Below are 13,573 nucleotides of genomic sequence, written 5' to 3' on the forward strand. Positions count from 1 at the left end.
AGCAAAGAGGAGTCGTCCACTCAAAAAGGGGATGCAATGCTACCACTGCCCCACTGCGCACTCCTGGGCCAAGTGCCCTTACAATGAACTATGCTGAGCTGATACTTGTTTTTAGTGCTGAACACATACTTCTGCCCTTCAAGACTGGCAAAACCCAGTTGTTAGCAGCAGAAGGGATTAAGTGTCCTGCTGGTACAAACAACATAAGCCAGAGAGTTTTCTAGTTCTGTATGTGAAAAGCTGCTGTAGGCTGAGCATTTTTGTCAGGCTATCTAACGAAGAACACATTTTCAGCCACAGCAACTTTCAGCCTGTGCTGTTGCCTGATATTCTGTCCTACTCTAGCAAGACCAAGAATCAAAACTCAGGCCTAAGCACTGGCTGGTTGACATTTTTGGCTAAAGCTTGCAGGAAGACAAAACCCCAAAGTGGAGCCTTGTTTACTTTCGTATAAGTGAATGCCTAGCGTTTCAGCTGCCTAATACTGTATTTTTACATTATTGTAACTGACCCCGGGTGTAAGAAATATTACGAAGAGCAATAATTTGCTATTCTGGGGGGATAACTGCATTTGATGACAGTGTTGTAAAGGATCTGGAACCTGCCCACTTTCCACGAAGCTGGGTGGATTGGCTTTGACCAACACAGGCCCTACTGTGGCAGAGCTCCAGCATGTGCTCAACACACAGAGCACATTGTATAGTATGGGATACCATAAAGAAGGCTCTCAACCCTTCAGGGACTCAAGCACTGCAGGAAGAAGAGAAGGGTGGTGATGTTTGGGGACTCCCTACTGAGATACGGAGGTGGCTGTGGGGCCACACAGTCTGTTAACTTCTGACGCATGCTGCTGCATATTCATCCGGGGCGCAGCTCATGCTAAACCTTTGAGAGGACAGCTTTGGCCCAAAGTTAGAGATCATATTCAAAGGGAATGTCCACACAGTGATAAGTAGCACCTGTGGGAAAGGAAGTCATCTGGGGTGGGGTGGAATCTGAAAATTATTTGGAAAAATATGCTTGAAGGAGGATACCCCAAGTTTGGCAGGCCTTTCCTCACAAAAACACAAGCCCATGCAAATTTACTTGTTTCAGCAGTGCCCGATTTAGAGCAGTGCGGGTCGTCCCCGTCCCCCGCACAGGGCGCAGAGCCCAGGGAGTATTAGTAAAAACAACAATACCTATATTTATATGGGTACCTGCAGAGAAGATCCATAAAAAAGCAGCTGTACCAAAAGGAATCATTGTGAAAATAAGAAATTGGGGATGGGTGGGATTTATGCCCTTGTGCAGGGTGCCATATTGCCAAAATCTGCCCCTGGTGTGAGCATCTCCTCCTGAAACTGCCTCTCCTGTGTGATTTACAGATTTCCCTTGGTCTGCAACTTCCATCTGTAATATGTAGCTGATAGACAGCTGGAAGTAAAATATATTGGCCTTTACCTGGCACTGAGAACATCATGTGCTGTTTACTCACCTCCTTCAAGCCATTAATAAAGATGTTTAAGTACAAGCGATGGGATGCTGAGAAAGAGTGAGAGTGTCTATTCCCCAGCTGCCTGGAGCTGAAGCTGCAGGCTGTTGCACCAAGCTGTTACTGAAAAACAGGAGAAGCAGATGGAATGTAAACAGAGTGGGTGTCCTTGGCAGCAATCCATTCAATTAAGGGATGGAAAATTAGAATCGAAAACAGCAATTCTACCTACAGTTGTTACAAGGGTGGCTGGTATTCAGTTCTCCCTTCTCCCCAAAAAGGAAAGTCGTTCAGATTATCCTTTTTCCCACCAGTTTTGCTGACAGGGAAGTATGCTTTCAAGCTGATAGAGTTGCCACTTTCTTTGCTGGCAGGGTTGCTGTGCCTTTAATTGGCATGTGCCAGGCAGAAATTCATCGGGTGATGTGCCACATTAAGGTGTGCAGTGAGTGGGTGGCAAGCTCCCTTGTTTAATTTTCTGCCTACGATGCTCCTCAGCCTTATACTGTGCACAATATTAATGATTTGTAGAAGAGACTTTATGACCTGAAAATAGAGTCAATGCACATATTTTTGCAACGCAAGAAAATCACGCACAGACGCGCAGCAACAACAACAACAGCACCGGAGCCTTGCTAGAAAACAGAGAGGAAAATAGAACAAGAGAGCCACACTTATTGTTTTATGCAGAGCATTTAAAAAAGTAAAAACAGGCCAGTGTGTTAACATCTTAGCATAACCTGCCTCACAGGGTTCTTGTGAGGATAAAATGGGGAGAAGGATAACTCCTTGAGCTTCTTCAATGAAAGGTGGGATATGAAAGCAATATAAAATTTAATAATAAATAATGTCTGATTCTCTTGAGAGTCCCATGGACTGCAAGAAGATCAAACCTCTCCATTCTTAAGGAAATCAGCCCTGAGTGCTCACTGGAAGGACAGACCCTGAAGCTGAGGCTCCAATACTTTGGCCACCTCATGAGAAGAGCAGACTCCCTGGAAAAGACCCTGATGTTGGGAAAGATGGAGGGCACAAGGAGAAGTGGACGACAGAGGAAGAGATGGCTGGATAGTGCTCTTGAAGCTACCAGCATGAGTTTGACCAAACTGCAGGAGGCAGTGGAAGACAGGAGTGCCTGGCGTGCTCTGGTCCATGTGGTCACGAAGAGTCGGACACAACTAAACAACAACAACAACAATGTCTGATTAAGGTCTTGGGAACCCATTTTAAGACGAGTACAAATAAAGTGGTTTGCCCCCATTTTAACCAACACTGGCTCACAGCCTTCTTTTGAAAAAATCCTCACCTCCTTCTGCGCGAGTTCAGTAAAAAAAAAAAAACAAGCAAGGTCCAAGTCAATAGATACTTTAACAACTCGTTTCAGAGCCTCAGGACTACCTCTGCTGCCCTGTCACCCTCCTGCTTTTTATGGGTGGTTCTGGGGGAGGGCAAGTCCTCTTGTGGCCATCCCCAAAAGAAAACTTTCTGAGGGCCTGGCACCACAATTTTAATTTGTGACAAGGAGTGCCATTTCGATTTCCACCCAGCCAGCCCCAAATCTCTCTCTCTTCCGTGTGGCGTTATTATGGCCAGTCACTCATCGCCAGGCCCTTCAGATCTTTACTGAATGTGCGACAGAGTGTGACAGCTGACACTCATCAGGAAATTGCCTTAGGACCCCGTCCCTTGCTTTGCCTGGGCCTGGATGGGTGGAGGAGAAGTAGACTTCTAGCCTGCCTTTGTTAAGAGAGGAAATATAGCTGCCTTGAAGTAAGATGCAACTTCCTTGTTGGCTGAGACTCAGCGGGAGATGTATTAAGATAGGAGCAGAGGAAGAAAGCAGGGGAGGCCTGGGGTAGAGAGCGCCATGAAATAATCTAAACCTGACCTGGTGTGGAGAAAGGCCACAGCGCAGGCATAATCTGGCTATGATTAAAATCCGACATAGAATATAATTGGCTAGTGGTGGTAAGGGGAGCGGGGACCCACAACAAATTGCTGCAGCGTATCTCCAGCCCCAAACAGGAGTGCTGCTATTCATCCTGGAACAAGAGTCATGTCTGGGGTGCTCATACTGGTCACCTTTTTTTTTTTTACCCTCCCCAAATGTTTAGCACAGTATTATATGGTGCTAATGGGATGCGGGTGGGCTGTGGGTTAAACCACAGAGCCTAGGGGTTGCCGATCAGAAGGTCAGCAGTTTGAATCCCTGCAACGGGGTGAGCTCCTGTTGCTCGGTCCCTGCTCCTGCCAACCTAACAGTTCGAAAGCACATCAAAGTGCAAGTAGATAAACAGGTATCGCTCCGGCGGGAAGGTAAACGCTGTTTCTGTGTGCTGCTCTGGTTCGCCAGAACTGGCTTAGTCATGCTGGCCACATGACCCGGAAGCTGTACGCCGGCTCTCTCGACCAATAAAGCGAGATGAGCGCTGCAACCCCAGAATTGGTCTCGACTGGACCTAATGGTCAGGGGTCCCTTTACCTTAACTATACGGTGCTAAAGGGCCTAGGATTGCCCAAACGTTTTATTACATTATAGCAGGGATAGAACTATAGGAGGAGAGCTGGGCATGAGACCAACCCAGTGAAAACAACAAAGAATCATAGAATTTTAGAGTTAGAAGGGGCTCCACGGGTCACCTAGTCCAACCCCTTGCAATGCAGGAATCAATCCAGCTTGGTGTGACTGGGTAGCAATGTTGCCATTTCTGCCCATGCACACTCGGTTAAAGGAGAGTGCCTGCCTTAGCATTCAGGGTAAACTCAGAAGTTCCCTCTCTAGACCACGAGATGTTTGGCTTACATGCCATCCATTTAAAGCACATCCCGACACACCAAAGAATGCTGGGAACTTTAGTTTGCTGGGAATGGTAGCTCGAGGGATAGCAATGAGAAAAGCACCCTGTACCTCCTGCCCCACAACAGCTCATATTTTTCTCACAGCAAAAATTATGGTTTATTATGACAACTGAACCGCAAACCATAGTTTGCGTTCAGACTAGAGAATGAGACCAGGGCCAAGAGGACTACATCCGCCTGTGAGGGTGTTCCTGTTGGCTAAAAAATGGTTTGGCCACTGGCAGGATGATGTCCTTGTAATGTTTGTGGTATTTTGTGCATTGCGACTTGCCATTAGTTTTATTGATTGTAGTTTAACAATTGTTTATTGTTATAAGTGTAAACGGCTTAATTATTATATGCTGATATTTAATTTTACTGCTTACTATTAGATTATAATGGTAAAAAGGTAAAAGGTAAAGGACCCCTGGACAGTTAAGTCCAGCCAAAGGCAACTATGGGGTGCAGCACCCATCTCACTTTCAGGCCGAGGGAGCCAGCATTTGTCCACAGACAGCTTTCTGGGTTATGTGGCCAGCATGAATAAAGTGCTTCTGGTGTAATGGAACACCGTAACAGAAACTAGAGAGCACGGAAACACCGTTTACCTTCCCGCCTCGGCAGTACCTATTTATCTACTTGAACTGGCTTGCTTTAAAACTGCTAGGTTGGCAGGAGCTGGGACAGAGCAATGGAAGCTCACCCTGTCGTGCGGATAAGAATCACCGACCTTCTGATCAGGAAGCCCAAGAGGCTCAGTGGTTTAGACCACAGTACCAACCACATCCTCATTATAATGGATTGTTGTTTCAATATAAGTGGTTTATTTTAAAGTTATTGTGACTTTTTGTATTGGATCAGATTGTTATTATTAATGTTTGACATTTTATTATGTTTTTATAGTGTTGGAAGCCGCCCAGAGTGGCTGGGGCAACCCAGCCAGGTGGGCGAGGCATAAATAAAATTATGATGATGCTGATTCTGTCAACATCTGCAATGTGGAATCCAATGGAATGTCCAACTGGCTGGATATTTGAGTTTTCCAAAGGCATTTTCCTGGTGTAGTAGACCCCTGACATTTGATCTGCTGTTTAAAGCATCGTATTCAGTTTTTGACTCCTCTGAGTGTTTTTAATACAGTTAACATGCTTATTTATAGCACCTTGTCCACTTTGAAGTGGAACGGTGACTTTAGAAAACACACTCCAAACTTCCTTAAACAACATTGCTGCCCAGAAAGAAAGAAATCCACCTACAGCCAATGTATTGATTCCTGTGTGTTGAGTGTGCAAAGACCCAGAAAAGCAGAGAGGGGAGGAAACGTCATCCAGACTGGGGTAAATTGATAGCCCGTGTTCTCCTGGTGCCAAGTTCCCTTCTGTTGATATGAACCACATGTAAGGCCTTGCGGAGTTAACTCTGCCCTTCCCGCACGGAGCCAACTTCTTGGAGAGCTGGAGGCAGCTCAGAGAGCAGCTGGGAGGAGCCCCCTCTCCCTCCAGGCAGGAATTTGTTTGGCAGCCCTTTGCTTTTCTCACTGGAGAGGAGCTGAATCTGCTGACTGTGTGCAGTTTTCCTCTCCCCCCCCCCCAGCCCCCCTGAGCTGTTGCTGCAGCTGCAGTTTAGCTTGTGCTGCTGGGTTTTCCTAAGCCATTTCCTACAACCCCCTCCGCCCCGCCCCCAACATTTCTTATCTTCGCCATGTGGGACATGAGCTACGTGCCCTCTCTGAAATCCTGAAGGGGTCTCTTCTCCCCCCCCCTCCTTCCACAGCTGTTCTTCCCACCATAAACTCCAGGTCCCAGGGAGAAGGCATAACAGCTCCAGCTCCTGTTGCAGACGCCTGCCCAGGGACCTCTGCTCATCAAAGCCCTGATGCATCAGTTTTGCGTTTTATTTTAGTAGGTGGAAAATCCACTCTGCCTTGACCTGAACCATCTGGGCTTTTTGCGTCCTTTTCCTTTTCCTGGTGTGTCCATGTCCCTTGTCTCTGTCCGTGTGTGTGTGTGTGTGTGTGTGTGTGTGTGTGTGTGTGTGTGTTTGTGTTTGCCAAACAAAATGTGGTGATTTGATTACATTCTGCTTTAAGTGATAGAGTGTCTTAAGAGGCTTATGTTGTTTCAAAACCCCTTAATATAAATGAAACTGCTAGTCATAATGTTACAGAGCAGAACAAAGCATAAATATCAGTTGTGGATAGTAGTAGTAATAATAATAATGATTCTTATTATTGTTATATTTATTTCTATCCTGTCCTCCCCCAAACTGGGAATGTCAATTTATTCTTGAATTCTACTTCGCAGCTGATGATTTTAAGGTTTGACAATACAAAGAAAATCCAGGAGATGTGAGAGAGTTGCAAAATGAGTTTCCATGGGTGTTTTCATTTAAAATAACAACAGGGTGATATTAGAATCAGTGAAGTGGTGGGGTTGTCATTAAACAGGAGTGTTGTCACCCACTTACCTACCCACCCAGGCCAGGGCAGAAACTCAACTGGTGCTGCTTCTTCAAGGACTCAGATGCTGCAATGTCAGAGAAGCTGGAGTGCATGCATTTCTTCCTGTTGTGCAGCTGTCAAAAGACACAGGGCAGCTGCAATCAAAAGTGTTGATTGTTTTTCTGGAAGAACTCTCCATCTGTCCCCTCCTGTTCCCCAAATATATTTTTTTCCCCTGAGCACACAGCCAAACCACATTCCCCTTCTTGCCATCTGGCCTACACAGACGGGACTATGCTTGTGTCACCCCACCCAGTAAAATTATTTTGCTCTAGTGAGAATCCCAAAATTTCTTCTTCTTTTTTTCTTATTTCATATGAACCCTAGTTAGAATTTTCAGGTGCCCAAATCAACAAAAGTCTAAAGGAAGTAAGAAAATAAACAGCTACACCTTGGAGGAGTTGTACTGACCGACATAGAATAAAGTGGGGAAAGAAGAAAAATATAGTATGGAACATGGGGCAGTGATGTTGCAAAATTGATGTTGTAAAATAAAATACAATCCATTGAAAAACAGAGATAAGATTGTCGTCACAACTGTGATCCACAGTCTGCTAACCACGTCTGCTAAGGTACCTACTTGGCACCCTCAGGCAGGTTTACTGATTAAGGTAGCAAGGTTTATTTGTTTCAGCATGATATCTCCTTCTATCACTCACGTAAACAAAGCAGTCCTCTAGTCACTGTCCTCCACCAGCTCAGAACTGGAATTATGCTCTGATGCAGCCTTTATAAATATATTTTAGGTATAACTTAGGAATGCGTGATTTCTGGGATCTCCTGATTTCTGGCAAATGGTCTAAGTTATTTATGAGCTATGTTTCACTTTCCGAAAACAATAAAACAACTAAACCCAGACAAGTTTACTGAGCTCCTAGCTTGACCCAACATGTGTGGCTGATGGGCTCGTTTTTTGATGCCTGCTAGTGGTGCAAGCAAGCCTTTCTAGCAAGCAACTTATCCTCTTCTGCCTGTTCACTATGTCCCTTATTTTCTTCAGAGCTGACCTCCCATGTCCCCCACACATGCACGTTCAGTGATCTGACCATGTCCCGAAATGGATCCGAACAAACTCCCTGGCACATTTCCCAGTTGGCTGGCGTACGGTGCGCCTCTCGGAAGGGTTGTGGCTGCACATCCCCTTGTTAGATCAGGAGCAAGCTCAGCTGCCTAGGAGTGGCAGATGAGCTAAAAGCGGTACTCATATTGCCTCACCAAGGAGCCACAGGCCAATAGGCAAACAGCATAGTCCACACTGACCTCTCATCAAGCTATGGCCCTTAAGCCCAGGGGTCACCAATCTTCTGGGGTCCATGAGCACATTTGCAAATTGTTGTGGATACTACACACACCACACAACCAAGCACAGATGACAGCCTATTACAGGGGTCAGTAAACTTTTTCAGCAGAGGGCCAGTCCACTGTCCCTCAGGCCTTGTGGGGGGCCGGACTATATTTTGAAGACTAAAAAATTAACGAATTCCTATGCCCCACAAATAACCCAGAGATGCATTTTAAATAAAAGCACACATTCTACTCATGTAAAAACACGCTGATTCCCGGATCGTCTGCAGGCCTGTTTTAGAAGGTGATTGGGCCGGATCCTGCCCCCAGACCTTAGTTTGCCTACCCATGGCCTATTATATGGGCTTTGAAGCCTCATTTCAGCAGGCGGAAGGGACCCAGAGGGCGCCAGGGAAGACCTCTGCAGGCACCAACAGGCGCCAGGATGGCAACCCCTCCAGTAAGCCTACAACTCGGGTCTCTGTTGTCTTTTTAGCCCTAAGCTTTTGCCCATTGTGAGGTTCTACCATAAGGCATATTGGCAGGATCTGCCAAGGACATGCTTGACAGAGAGCTGGCTTCAGGCACCAAGCCCGTTGGCAGACCAACTCTGCATTACAAAGTTGTCTGCAAGTGTCACATGAAGGCTGGCAGCATCAACGCCGCCATGTGGGAATTCCTTGCAGGCGACTGCGGTGCCTGGAGACAGACAGGTTGTGCATCCATAGCAGTGGACAGAGGAGGAAGGACTGCTGGGAGAAGCGCAGAGAAAAGAAACACCATGGTGCATCTGCAGCAGAACAACAGGAGACCTTCATGTGCCTCGGCTGCAACAAAACATGTCTCTCCCATATTGGTCTCTACAGCCACAGCGAGCGCTGCAACCTCCCACTCTTCCATTCTCTCCCAAGACAAATGGATGCCAATGAACCCCGTTGCCATACAACACAGCAGCTGTCAGGCTCCAGACACTACCTGGTATAGCAAATGTCCCACAGCAGGAAGGAGGAATTGAGCAGAAGTACCTTTTCACTCATTCACGGCATCTTGGGGTCCAAGCCTTTGCCTGTAGTATGACTAGCAAGGCTTTTCCATGGTTAGGAAACCTCATGAGATTTCAGAGCTCTATTAGAATGCCACATTTCAGGAGTAGTCCCTGTTGCTTGAGACCTGTCAATTTACACTTCTGTTCTTCTATGCATAGCTTCTAAAATTGCTGCTGCAATTCTGATTCTCCCCCGGTAAGTCTTATTGATCTCTGATTACATAGGGCTGGCCATGCATCCTGATTTTCCAGGCCATGTCCTGGAATTTGCCTCCGAAAATGGCATCCTGGATTATTTTCGGAAATACAGGCAAATGTCCTGGAAAACTGGCAATGGGAGTTAAATTGTGCTAAAAATGCCTTTAAAAACCTCCCAAACTCAAAAATTCTTGTAGCTTTTACCAAAAAAAGAGCTCTGTTGGAGATATGGCAACCCTAGGTATTTAGGAACATGAAAAATGACCGTTTGTTTTTTTATTTAAAAAATACATATTAAGTTCTATGCATCTAGGTAAAGGTAAAGAGACCCCTGACCATTATATACAGTCGCGGACGACTCTGGGGTTGCGGGGCTCATCTCGCTTTACTGGCTGAGGGAGCCAGCGTACAGCTTCCGGGTCATGTGACCAGCATGACTAAGCCAGCATGGCAAACCAGAGCAGTGCACGGAAAATGCAATTTACCTTCCCGCTGGAGCGTTACCTATTTATCTACTTGCACTTTGACATGCTTTCAAACTGCTAGGTTGGCAGGAGCAAGGACCGAGCAACGGGAGCTCACCCCGTCACGGGGATTCGAACTGCTGACCTTCTGATTGGCAAGTCCTAGGCTCTGTGGTTTAACCCACAGCGCCACTCGCGGCATCTAGGGTGGCCTTTAAGTCTGCTCCTGAACTTTCATCGCCATTCCATCAGATGTATAGGTGACACCTCTGATTAGAGAATCAAATTTAAGAGTGCATTTTATGAAATCCACAAGCTCCAACCCCTGACTCCCACCAAATTTTAGGTAAACCATGCTGCCGCCCCACTCCAGACCTTTCTAATCACAAAATATAAGGAGGCTCTTTCTCCCTCGACTCTTTGCAACCAGATTTAAGCTTTGAATAGAACAGTACACAATGCTCACAGACTTGACGTTGGTTAGAGCATGGTGGTTACAGCATGGTGCTGATAACACTAAGGTTGCAGGTTCGATCCCATATGGGATAACTGCATATTCCTGCATATTCCAAGTCTACAATTCTATGGTTCTCAGATTCTATGATTCTCATTGTCTGCAGAACAAAGAGCCCCATGAAAACACAGAAGTGGGCATTCCAACCATAAAAGATCAACACCCAACCCTGTTGCCTGAAAATCTCTGCACTCTCAATTTCTCCATCTCTCCTCTTAAAAGTGGTACCACTACGATGAGTTAATTACAACCTCAGGGTTATTGCTACAGGTGCTGGAGAGGCAGGAAAACAACCAGTGGAGGTTAACATTGCAACTGACGTAGCGTGTTGTGCAACCCACATTTTAAATGTCCCGGAACTGAGGGTGGCTGTAAACCATTGTTATCTAGCACTGAATGACCTATCAGACAGAACCTCATACTTCCCATCTGCAGAACAGGTTCGCCAGAGCAGCTTTTTGTAACTCTGACATCTCTGCTAACAAGGAAAAGGCAGGAGAAGTTTGGCTTAATGGAAGGTTGCGTAGGGAACAAAACCTTAGTGAGGAATACCTGCTATTATTTTTGCTCACTATATATAATTAGCAGCCAGATTGCCATCTGTCTGTGGCTGTCTGGCCAGCCACCAATCAAATTTTTCCGGCAGAATTTGTAACATGGAATTGGAATAATGGGTAAAATTTTTGACCAATTGAATTTCTGCCTGAATAGCTTCCACTCCCAAACAACGACCCCTTCAAAACAGGACGCAGTTCTAGCAATAACCATTCATATCAGGGATAGATAAGCAACCAGTGATCTAAAAGCTGGATGTCATCCACCAAGCCGGGTGGGGGAGATGTCAACACACCACAGAAAAGTGTAATTCAGGTGTTTCCTGAATTCCCACACTATTTCATCGGAGAATCACATGGCCATTCTTAATCACTGTATTTAAAAAGGGGAAATTATTTAATATGCATGTGAAAATGGCCTATAAAAAAAGCAAAGTGTGGATTTAACAGTACTTCCTTTTATGTTTTTGGTGCAGTGAACAGGATCGCTTAATTGATAGAACTGTTTCCTTAACCCGGGATAAGCCGTCTATCCAAGTGGTGCTGCAGGTGATTGCAACAGATAGGAACTGTGAAAAAATAATTTGTCTGTGCCAGCACTGGGTGGTGTCAGGGAGCCGAAAGCATGAATCCCAGCAGGATCGGGACCAGCAATAGATGGGTTTCTCGGGGCAGATCTATAGGAGGGTCAATCAGAAGGCAAAGTCTACTGCTTCTAAGCCAAGAAGTCCACCCAAAGTAGGATGGAGCAAGGATGGAACAAGGAATGGTTAGGGAAGCTGGCAGACTGATAGGAAGAAAGGGAGGGAGAGAGCAGGAACAAACAAGTTGACAGGCAGCCACCCAGAGCAAGATCAGGGAGACTAGAGTCTGGCTCACGCCCACACAAATATCTAGTTGCACCCGGAAGCATTTAAAGACATTCTAGGTCAGTAGGAACCAACGTGCTTCCTAATCGGGGAGGACAATGCCGCCTTCTCTTCTGCAACCTGAAATGGCCCATCACAAAGAGACATCAGCCTTTAAGTCTGCTCCTGAACTTTCATCACTATTCCATCAGATGCATGGGTGACACCTCTGATTATGGAGTCAAATTTAAGAGCGGATTTTAGGAAATCCACAAGCTCCAAACCCTGACTCCCACCAAACCATGCTGCCGCCCCACTCCAGACCTTTCTAATCACAAAATATAAGGGGGCTCTTTCTCCCTCGACTCTTTGCGACCAGATTTAAGCTTTGAATAGAACAGTACACAATGCTCACAGACTCGGCGTAACTATGAAGCCACGCTGCACCGGGTATGATAAATGGAAGCTTTACTAGTAAATAATCATTCTGAACTTCATTGCTATCAAAAGCTACATCTAAAAACCAATGTGTATTTTAAGAGAACGTCCTGTGTGCTGGCATAAGCAGTGGATCTATATTGGGATCTGTTTAAATAAAGCATTCCAATGCATCTCCACAGCTTGTTTGCCTTCCACATGCGTGTGTGAATAAGTGAGTGTGCACATCAGGATTTTAAGTAACCCCTCACTCGAGCTGACACACACCACATGACTGTGAGGCCATGGATTCACATGTGGCACTACCCTGTGGGCTAAAATCCCATGCATGTTTCCTCAGACCTGAGTCTCCCAGGCTTGCTCCCAGGTAATTAATTGTGCACTGCCTGGCAGCCTTAGAGACAGCAAGGCTGGGAGACTTGTTGGAGAGCCTGTCAGCCTGAGCACCTGAGACAGTGCTTCGAGTGCTCCCACTACAAGTGCTTTCAGAGGGAGGCTTAATTTTGTAAAGGGTTGTTCAGATGTGGGGCCCAGCCAGGTGAGGGGTGAAGGCCTGCCGTGTCCATCTGGCAGCAGCACCGGTTAGTTGTTTCTATGACAACGCAGCCAACGCTTTAGTCATGTGAAAGGGGTGCTTAGGAGGCTTGCTAGGCCCTTTAGCTTAACAATGAGACTGATTTGATCGCCTCAGCAGTTCCTTCTACTACAGAATCCCATCTTACTGCTATAAAATCGCAGATGGCATCCAATCCAAAAGAAAATGGGATGTTTCATGTGTGACAAAATTCCCATACTCTGTAAGCTCAGGGTTGGCAGATTGCAGACTCGAAATTTCTCTCTTGGCACAACATACATAGACACACACTCAGTGTACTTTTAAATCCCCACTTGAATTGATAAACAAGGAATCAGTGGCTTCTCCCTCTCATTCCTCCCCTCCTCCTTCTGCCCCTCTCCCTCCTGTTGCAGAAGGTAGGTTGAACAGCAGGCGGAATGGTGGCAGATGAAATGACCTGGAGAAAAAAAAAGGTGGAAGGAGCAATTACCACAGCTGCAACTCCTGAGTCAGCAGGGAATTGAAAGGAACCAGTGGAGTCTTTTGAGTTGCCATCTGGCCACCCTACCCAGTCATGGATAATTGTGCACATAACGTGCTGCAAATTCTATGCATTTAGGGTCCATCCATATAGAATCCACCTTAAGATTTCTCTTGATCTAGCCTGGAAGTGTCGAATATGGGGAAGATTGCAAGAAGGAGAGATGAGGAAAAGAGGTTAATTGTTTCTCTGTTCTGCCTGCAGGAATGCCCAGATTCAAGATCAATTATGGTGCACCTGTGGCACCCCCTTTCCTCTCCCATGACAAAGATGTTGTTGTTTAGTCGTTTAGTCGTGACTCTTCGTGACCCCATGGACC

General features: G+C 46.0%; 1 long non-coding RNA gene across 2 annotated transcripts in view; it reads right to left on the minus strand.

Annotated features, from left to right (window-relative positions):
* LOC309370943 overlaps positions 1–13,573 on the minus strand; it is a 39,579-nt gene that overhangs the window by 2,065 nt on the left and 23,941 nt on the right. Inside the window, exons 3-5 of one of the 2 annotated variants that reach the window (XR_014168751.1) lie at positions 6,779–6,886; positions 1,707–2,020; positions 1,478–1,597 (exon numbers count right to left, since the gene is read on the minus strand). This is a non-coding gene — a long non-coding RNA (uncharacterized lncRNA). The remainder of the gene's footprint in view (positions 1–1,477; positions 1,598–1,706; positions 2,021–6,778; positions 6,887–13,573) is intronic. The other variant, XR_014168750.1, reaches the window with a different exon arrangement.

The sequence above is a fragment of the Podarcis melisellensis genome (assembly GCF_964234715.1).
Source record: "Podarcis melisellensis genome assembly, chromosome: 5".
Taxonomy (NCBI): domain Eukaryota; kingdom Metazoa; phylum Chordata; class Lepidosauria; order Squamata; family Lacertidae; genus Podarcis; species Podarcis melisellensis.